General features: G+C 40.8%; 1 pseudogene; it reads left to right on the top strand.

Annotated features, from left to right (window-relative positions):
- Positions 1–237: 237 nt before the first annotated feature.
- Positions 238–1,734, top strand: LOC123387817 (annotated as a pseudogene).
- Positions 1,735–10,207: the final 8,473 nt, after the last annotated feature.

Below are 10,207 nucleotides of genomic sequence, written 5' to 3'. Positions count from 1 at the left end.
TCCTTGGTATTGAAACTGCACTCCTTGGTAGGTGAACCTGGTCTTGGCTGGATTTCCTGTTGATATTGTTGATATTCTGGGGGAGGGGCCTGCTGTAGTGATTCTCAAGTGTCTTTGTGCCAGGCGGAATCATTCCGCCCTTACCAGTGGCCGGGCTGAGTATTCTGCTCGGATTTGCTTTCGGGAGCTTTTGTTCCCTGAGCACTTTCTGTAGAGTTCCAGAGGATGGGAATGAAAATGGTGGCCTCCCAGTCTCCAGCCGGAGTAGCTGAGAGCCCTTGGACCCACTCCTCAGTGTGCTCTCAGATTACAGCGCCCAAATACTCCCGTCTCCATAGCCTCCGGCCGCACTCTGAGCTCACCCAGTCTGCAACTGGTTCAAGGTAACCCTGAGCTGAGAGCTCACTTCTCGGCTCTGTCTCTGTAGCCAGCTTCCCCATTCTAATACCTTTAAGCTATGCAACACTCAGACACCCCGGATCCTTCTGTGACCCTGCGGGACCTGAGGCCACGCTGACTCTGCTTGGGCTTCACCCCGCTTTAGCCTCTGGAGCAATGTCCATCAGCAGAACAGACTTTTAAAAGTCCTGATTTAATGCCTTGTTGCTCCACCACTTGCCGGGAGCCGGCCCCTCCCCCTGTGACCTATCATCCTGTCGCCTTGGATTCACTTCTCCGCCAGTCCTACCTTTCAGAAAGTGATTGATTTTCTGTTTCTAGAATTGCTCTTCTTCTTCTCTTTGATCTGCTGTTGGATTTGTAGGTGTTTGCAATCTTTAGATAAGCTATCTAGCTGATCTCCTGCTACCTGAAGTAGTCTCAGCCTGCTAGTTCTCTGCCATGTTCACAAAACTGTATTTTTAAATGACTTAATATTATATATTGAAAAGTTCAATTTTCAACCCTCACATACACCCAACACTCTTAGAGACAATTTAAAAAGTTAGAGTGCTGTAGTATATGATAGCAATATACATATCAGTTTTATATTTATACACTAAAAATGGACAGCTTAAATGTGAAGTTAAAATACTATTTCACTTGCAATAGTCTCAAAAAGAATAAAATACTTAAAAATAAATAGAGCAAAAATTGCAGTATGTGTACATGGAAACTATAAAACATCACTGAAGGAAATTAAGGAAGATAAATTTCATTTTCATGGATCAAAGAGTTAATATTTCTAGGACAGCAGTACTCTCCAAAATGATCTATAAATTCTCTGCTAACTTTATAAAAATTCCTCATGATTTTTATGTGAAATTGACAAGCCAATCCTAAAATTCATACAAAAATGCAAGGAGGCTAAAGAATATTTTAAAAAACAATTAGGAGTTAAAATAAAAGAAATAATAAGAAAATTAAAATGAAAAAATTAAATAAAAATAATTTGAAAAAAATTATTTAAGAAAATGCTAGGTGCTGGACACTTCCAGCTGGGACCAAAGTGAGGCAGCTGGGCAGGGGCTGATAGCTTCAGCAACAACCATAGCATGTAACAGCCTCACAGTGCCTCTCATCTTGGTAAGTGTGTGCTGGGGCTTCCTCAGCTTCTGCATGCCCTGGTTTACCCATAAGGGTCCCAACTGAGGAGTTATTATCACCATGATGGTAACCTGTTCAGTTTGCTGCTATCTCTTTTGCTGATTGCAGTTCCGGCCCAACTTAACCCTCTCTTTGGACCATAGTTGACAAAATGAAACTATCTGATACCTCAGGTATCGTTGGCCTTAAGGAGGAAGACCTGCTCTCCAGTACTCCATCATTGAGGTCACGGAGAGAATTCCTATAGATGCATAGTCAACTCCAAACCCAGACCACCTTCTTTGACTCCCCTCTTTCTACCATTAGCTGCCTTAAATATTCTCACCACATTTGAATATCTTACTCTAAAATGCAGTATTTTTCCCTGTCACTTTTTTACATTTCAATGAATTATTTGCCTACTTAAACCTAAACTGTGCTGACTCTGTACAACGTTCATGCACTTTTCTGGGCTACAAAGTGCTATTCTTCTGGGAAATACATGGCTCTCTCCTGGGAACCTGTGAATTGGAAGATGACTCCTGCCTAGTCACAGCAAGGGACTCAGTGAAGTATTTAACTGTCAGAGGACAGAATCCAGTGGGGACAGTCAGTAGGAGAGCATGTTCTGAGGCAATATCTGTCCCAACAGAATTACACCAAAGTATATTTTCAGGATGACTTTCTTATTTCTTCCATCTACTGGAATAAAATATTTTTCTGCCTTCTGTGGAAAAACAAAAATGCAAGGTGCCAATATAGCCAAAGCAAATTCAAAAAAGAAGGACAAAATTGGAAGACTGATATTTCTTGACCCCAAATCTTACTATAAAGCTGCAGTAACCAAGACTGTGTTGCATTAATGTGAAGATATCCATGTAGATTAATGGATTGGAATTGAGCATCTAGAATAAATATATATATTTTTGTTCCATTGATTTTTTAAAATTAACATATAATGTATTATTTATTTCAAGGGTACAGGTCTGTGAATTATAAGTCTTACATAATTCACAGCACTCACGATAGCACACACTCTCCTCAGTGTCCATCAACCAGCCATCCCATCCCTTCCCTTCCCTCCAGCAGCCCTCAGTTTGTTTCCTGATATTAAGGGTCTCTTATGGTTTGTCTCTCTTCCTGGTCCCATCTTGTTCCATTTTTCCCTCCCTTCTCCCCACAAACCTCCGCCCTGCCTTTCAAATTCCTCATACCAGAAAGATCATATAACTGTCTTTCTCTGATTGACTTATTTCACTTAGCATAATGTCCTCTAGTTCCATTCACATCATTGAAAATGGCAAGATTTCATTTTTTGATAGCTGCATAGTATTCGACTGTATACACATACCACATCTTCTTTATCCATTCATCTGTTGATGGGCCTCTATGTTCTTTCTATAATTTAGCTATTGTGAACATTGCTGCCATAAATATTCAGGTGTACCTGCCCCTTCAGATCACTACATTTATATCTTTAGTGTAAATTCCCAGTAGTGTGATTGCTGGGTCATAGGGTAGCTCTATTTTCAACTTTTTAAAAAGATTTTATTTATTTATTTGACACAGGAGAAGAAGGGAGAGAGACAGAGAGCAGGCACAAGCAGGAGGAATGGCAGGTTTCCTGTAGAGCAGGAAGCTCCATGTGGGGCTTGATCCCAGGACCCTGGGATCATGACCTGTGTAGCCACTTAACCAACCGAGTCACCCAGGCACCCCTATTTTCAACTTTTTGAGGAACCTCCATACTGTTTTCTAGAACACCAAGGAACACAGAGAATAGGGCAGTAAAGAGTGTTGACATTTAATAAATGGGCAGAGGGGAAACAAAAAACCAAAAATCTAGAGGATGTAATGTGGTGGAATAGGAGGACCCTAGGCTTCCCTTGTTACACAAATACTATTGGATAGCTATCAAATCATCCTAAATACTCCAGAAACTGACCTGAAGTAAAGCATAACAAATTCCATAACTAAGGGTAGAAAAGATAAAGAAAATGATACTTTGAAGAAGGTAGAAAATATGAAGACTGTTTGGGAGCTGTTGTAGTAGGGAGGGAGCTGTAGTCATGAAAAAGGATGAGAGACAGACTAACACTCAGAGGAGCACATGGCTTAGCCATTGGTTTGGAAAGCAGAGGGGACAAATTTGTGACTTCTGGGAAACAGCTGGGATGAAAACCTGGAGGTATGAATGTCAGTGGGCTTGGATCTGTGGGATCATGGAGAGTACTGGGACTGTTTTTGAAAGGAAAGAGGGGTGGACATTCCATAAACATACAGGGGTGTTGTAGAAACTCTGGACTCTGGGCAATAAATTAAGCATTACAGAAGGGAGGGGTGGGGGATGGGTAATCAAGTGATGGATATTAAGGAAGGCATGTGTTGTGATGAGCACTGGGTATTATATGCAACTGATGAATCTTTGAACACTACATTAAAAACTACTGATGTATATGTTAGCTAACTGAACATAAAAAATTAAAAATAAAACATACAACATGGAAGGAGTAATCTGAAGTGCCTGGGTAGTTATTTGCTCAACTCAGAGTGCATCCCACAGAGGCAGAGTTCATGGAGAGACCCCTCCAGGAACAAAGGAACAAGCACGTTCCATTTCTTTTTCTTTCCCTTTGGCATAAGCAGAGGGTCACCTACAGAAACCAGCACAACTCTAATATTTGTTACCTAACTTGCTTAGACAAAGACTTCTCCGCCTGGACTGTGATGGAACTGCCCTTCCCTGTTTTACTTGCATTAGTCTCAGCATGTGGGCACCTCAGCTGGAAAACCTGTCCAAAGCCCTACCCTCAATGTATCTCCTGACTAGGGAGTTTTGTGGATGCTCATATCCAGCAGTGGTGGTGACAGGTCTCATTTCACAAGCAGAGTAAAGTACACCTAGTCAAAATGCACCACAGCTAGGCCAGGGACCAATACTGCCCACAACAGGCAAAGACAGCCTCTACAGACAACTATCCTGAAGGATAAAATGGCCAAGACAAAATAGCAGGGCATAAGGAGCATACATTAGAGACAGTCCCAAAACTGCCTGTCCCTGGAAATCAAGGTACATTACATCATAGGGCACTATAGAAAATCTTTTTCATAAGATCATTATCCCTAAGAACAGGAGATGTACCTGACATTCCTAATAGACAGAAACAGGTACAAAATCTTAGACAAAATAAGAAGACAGAGAAATTTAGTCCAAATGAAAGAACAAGACAAGGCCACAGCCAGAGATCAAAGTGAAACAAATATAAGAAATATAACTGATGGAATATTAAAGCAGTGAACAAAAAAATACCCACTGGACTTGAGAAAAGAGGGGAAGACATCAGTGAGACCCTTAATACAGAGATAAGGAATAACAGCATAAATAAAGCTTCAAAAAATGAAATGAGAAATACACTTGAAGGAAGGAAAAGCAAGCAGGATGTAAGAGCAGGGAAACAGATTAATGATCTAGAAGATAGAACAATGGAAAGTAATCAGGCTGAACAAAAGAGAGAAAAAAGAATTACTCAAAACGGGAATAGACAAACAGCAATTAAAGCCTGGAATATTATGGGCTCTAACTGGGATAGAGCCCTGATGGTACAGCCCTGTTCCCATAGAGAAGGCAGGTAAACAACCTGGAGGCAGACAGTGTGGAAACCACAATCTGAAGAGTACCTGGGGCAGAGAGTGGAGAGATCATACATTCTTCTCAGAGCATGTCCCTGAGAGGCAGCTTTCATGGAGACACCTCTACAGGAACAAAGCAGCTGGCCTGGTCAATTTCCCTACACCATCCCTCAGTATAAAGACAGAGTGACCTGTGGTGCCCACACTGCCTGACTACCCTGCATACACCAAACCTCACCCCCCCTACTCTGTTGGAACTTCTTTTCTTTTCTTTTTTAAAATATTTTATTTATTTGAAAGACAGAGATCACAAGCAGGCAGAGAGGCAGGCAGAGAGAGAGAAGGAGAAGTAGGCTCCCCACTGAGCATAGAGCCCAAAGTGGGGCTCCATCCCAGGACCTCTGGATCACCACCTGAGCTGAAGGCAGAGGCTTTAACTGACTGAGCAACCCAGGTGCCCCTGGAACTTCTTTTCTAGTCACACTTGCTTTAGTCACAGTGTGGCAGGTCACTGTCTCAGAAGACAAGCACAAATCTGTGCCCACACCAAGTCTCCTTAAAGGAGATTTTTGCAGGGCTTTAGTTCTAGTGAACATGGTGACAGGTCTCATTTCACAAGGAGACCAGAGCTGTCTTAGTAAAAACTCATCACATTCAGTCCAGGGGCCAAATATTTCTCATAGTAGGCAAAGAGAACTGCTGCAGATGATTGTCTTGAAGTGCAGAGCAGCCAAAACAGAACAGCAGAGCATGAACAGCACACAGCAAAGAGATTTCCTGAAGTACCAGGGCATTGGCACTATATTACCTCTAATCTATAAGCCATTATTGTCAGGAGCAAGGGAAATAACTGGCTTTTCTAACATATGGAAGGAGGCAAAGACTTAGACAAAATAAGAAGGCAGAAGAATTTGTCCCAAATGAAAGGATAAGATAAGGCTATGGGCAAAACAAATATAAACAAAACAAATATAAATAACATGCCTGATGGGGAAATAAGAGCAAAAATCATAAGGATTCTCACTGGGCTTTAGAAAGAATAGAAGTATTAGTGACACCATTACCACAGAGATAAATGAGTTATAAAAGTATTAGATATGAAGAGTACAAAAAACAAGATGAGAAAAATGCTCACTACAATGAACAGTGGGCTGGAAGGACCAGAGGCATGAAAAAATGACCTAGAAGACAAAGTAATGGAAGAAATGAAGCTGAATAAAAGAGAGAAACAAGATTTATGCAACAGGAGGCTAGAGATAGGGAATTCAGTGACTCCATCAAATGAAATAACATTCCTCTTATAGAAATTCCATAAGAAGGTGGAGTCAAGATGGCAGAGAAGTAGCAGGCTGAGACTACTTCAGCTAGCAGGAGATCAGCTAGATAGCTTATCTAAAGATTGCAAACACCTGCAAATCCATCGGCAAATGGAAGAGAAGGAGAACAGCAATTCTGGAAACAGAAAAACAACCACTTTCTGAAAGGTAGGACCAGCGGAGAAGTGAATCCAAAGCGACGGGAAGATAGACCCCGGGGGGAGGGGCCGGCTCCCGGCAAGCAGCAGAGCAACAGAGCACAAAATCAGGACTTTTAAAAGTCTGTTCCACTGAGGGTCATCGCTCCAGAGGCAAAACCGGGGTCAGCGTGGCCTCAGGTCCCGCAGGGTCACAGAAGGATCGGGGGTGTCTGAGTGTCGCAGAGCTTGCGGGTATTGAAACAGGAAAACCGGCTACAGAGACAGAGCTGAAAGTAAGATCACAGCTCGGGGTTACCTTGAACCAGTCGCAGGCTCAGTGAGCTCCAAGCGCAGCCAGAGGTCAGGCAGACGGGAGTTACTGAGCGCTGTTCTCTGAGGGCACACTGAGGAGTGGGGCCCCGGGCTCTTGGCTCCTCCAGGCCAGAGACCAGGAGGCCGCCATTTGTATTCCCGTCCTCCGAAACTCTAGAGAAAGCGCTCAGGGAACAAAAGCTCCTGAAAGCAAACCCAAGCCTGGGGCAAAGACACTTGAGAATCACTACACCAGGCCCCTCCCCCAGAAGATCAACAAGAAATCCAGCCAAGACCAAGATCACCTACCAAGGAGTGCAGTTTCAATACCAAGGACTGCAGCAGAATTCCAGAGGAGGAGAAAGCAAAGCATGGAACTCATGGCTTTCTCCCTGTGATTTTTTTAGTCTTGCAGTTAATTTAATTTTTTTCTTTTTCATTTTTTTCTCTTCTTCTGCTAAAATTTTTTTAACTTTTACCCTTTTCTTTTTTAACGTTTTTTAACTAGTTGATCTAATATATATATTTTTTTCTTTTTAATATTTTTCTTTATTCATTTTTTAAACTTAGTTTCTTTTCTTTTTTTTTCTTCTTTTTCTTTCTTTCTTTTTGAACCTCGTTTTATCTGCTTTCTCCCCCCTCACGATTTGGGATCTCTTCTGATTTGGGTAAAGCATATTTACTTGGGCCTGTTGCCACCCATTTAGTATTTTACTTGCTCCTTCATATACTCTTATCTGGACAAAATGACAAGACGGAAAAATTCAAGACAAAAAAAAAAAGAACAAGAGGCAGTACCGAAGGCTAGGGACCTAATCAATACAGACATTGGTAATATGTCAGATCTAGAGTTCAGATTGACAATTTTCAAGGTTCTAGCCGGGCTCGAAAAAGGCATGGAAGTTATTAGAGAAACCCTCTCGAGAGATATAAAAGCCCTTTCTGGAGAAATAAAAGAACTAAAATCTAACCAAGTTGAAATCAAAAAAGCTATTAATGAGGTGCAATCAAAAATGGAGGATCTCACTGCTAGGATAAATGAGGCAAAAGAAAGAATTAGTGCGATAGAAGACCAAATGACAGAGAATAAAGAAGCTGAGCAAAAATGGGACAAACAGCTACTGGACCACCAGGGGAGAATTCGAGAGATAAATGACACCATAAGATGAAACAACATTAGAATAATTGGGATTCCAGAAGAAGAAGAAAGAGAGAGGGGAGCAGAAGGTATACTGGAGAAAATTATTGGGGAGAATTTCCCCAATATGGCAAAGGGAACGAGCATCAAAATTCAGGAGGTTCATAGAACGCCCCTCAAAATCAATAAGAATAGGCACACACCCCGTCACCTAATAGTAAAATTTACAAGTCTCAGTAACAAAGAGAAAATCCTGAAAGCAGCCCGGGAAATAAGTCTGTAACATACAATGGTAAAAATATTAGATTGGCAGCTGACTTATCCACAGAGACCTGGCAGGCCAGAAAGAGCTGGCATGATATTTTCAGAGCACTAAACGAGAAAAACATGCAGCCAAGAATACTATATCCAGCTAGGCTATCATTGAAAATAGAAGGAGAGATGAAAAGCTTCCAGGACAAACAAAAACTGAAAGAATTTGCAAACACCAAACCAGCTCTACAGGAAATATTGAAAGGGGTCCTCTAAGCAAAGAGAGAGCCTAAAAATAGTAGATAAGAAAGGAACAGAGAAAATATACAGTAACAGTCACCTTACAGACAAAACAATGGCACTAAATTCATATCTCTCAATAGTTACCCTAAATGTTAATGGGCTGAATGCCCCAATCAAAAGACACAGGGTATCAGAATGGATAAAAAAACAAACCCATCTATATGTTGCCTCCAAGAAACTCATTTTAAGCCCGAAGACACCTCCAGATTTAAAGTGAGGGGTGGAAAAGAATTTACCATGCTAATGGACATCAGAAGAAAGCAGGAATGGCAATCCTTATATCAGATCAATTAGATTTTAACCCAAAGTCTATAATAAGAGATGAGGAAGGACACTATATCATACTCCAAGGGTCTGTCCAACAAGAAGATCTAACAATTTTAAATATTTATGCCCCCAACGTGAGAAAAGCCAACTATATAAACCAGTTAATAACACAATCAAAGAAACACATCAACAATAATACATTAATAGTAGGGGACTTTAACACTCCCCTCACTGAAATGGACAGATCATCCAAGCAAAAGATCAGAAAGGAAATAAAGGCCTTAAACGACACAGTGGACCAGATGGACATTACAGATATATTCAGAATATTTCATCCCAAAGCAACAGAATACACATTCTTGTCTAGTGCACATGGAACATTTTCCAGAATAGATCAAATCCTTAAATCAGGACTCAACCGGTATCAAAAGATTCGGATCATTCCCTGCATATTTTCAGACCACAATGCTCGGAAGCTAGAACTCAACCACAATAGGAAGTTTGGAAAGAACCAAAATACATAGAGAATAAACAGCATCCTTCTAAAGAATGAATAGGTCAACTGGGAAATTAAAGAAGAATTGAAAAAAAAACATGGAAGCAAATGATAATGAAAATACAACAGTTCAAAAGCTGTGGGACACAACAAAGGCAGTCCTGAGAGGAAAATATATAGCGGTACAAGCCTTTCTCAAGAAACAAGAAAGGTCTCAGGTACACAACCTAACCCTACACCTAAAGGAGCTGGAGAAAAAACAAGAAAGAAACCCTAATCCCAGCAGGAGAAGAGAAATCATAAAGATCAGAGCAGGAATCAATGAAACAGAAACCAAAAAAACAATAGAGCAAATCAACGAAACTAGGAGCTTGTTCTTTGAAAGAATTAATAAAATTGATAAGCCTCTGGCCAGACTTATCAAAAAGAAAAGAGAAAGGAACCAAATAAATAAAATCATGAATGAAAGAGGAGAGATCACAACTAACACCAAAGAAATACAAAGAAATACAAACTATTATAAGAACATACTATGACCAACTCTACGCCAACAAATTTGACAATCTGGAAGAAATGGATGCATTCCTAGAAACATATAAACTACCACAACTGAACCAGGAAGAAATAGAAAGCCTGAACAGATCCATAACCAGTAAGGAGATTGAAACAGTCATTAAAAATCTCCAAACAAACAAAGGCCAGGGCCAGATGGCTTCCAGGGGGAATTCTACAAAATATTTAAAGAAGAACTAATTCCTATTCTCCTGAAACTGTTCCAAAAAATAGAAATGGAAGGAAAACTTCCAAACTCATTTTATGAGGCCAGCAT

The sequence above is a fragment of the Mustela putorius genome, unplaced genomic scaffold (genome assembly GCF_011764305.1).
Source record: "Mustela putorius furo isolate JIRA1106 unplaced genomic scaffold, ASM1176430v1.1 tig00003862_pilon_pilon_pilon, whole genome shotgun sequence".
Classification (NCBI taxonomy): Eukaryota; Metazoa; Chordata; class Mammalia; order Carnivora; family Mustelidae; genus Mustela; species Mustela putorius.
This window is presented reverse-complemented; position numbering and strand designations above follow the sequence as displayed.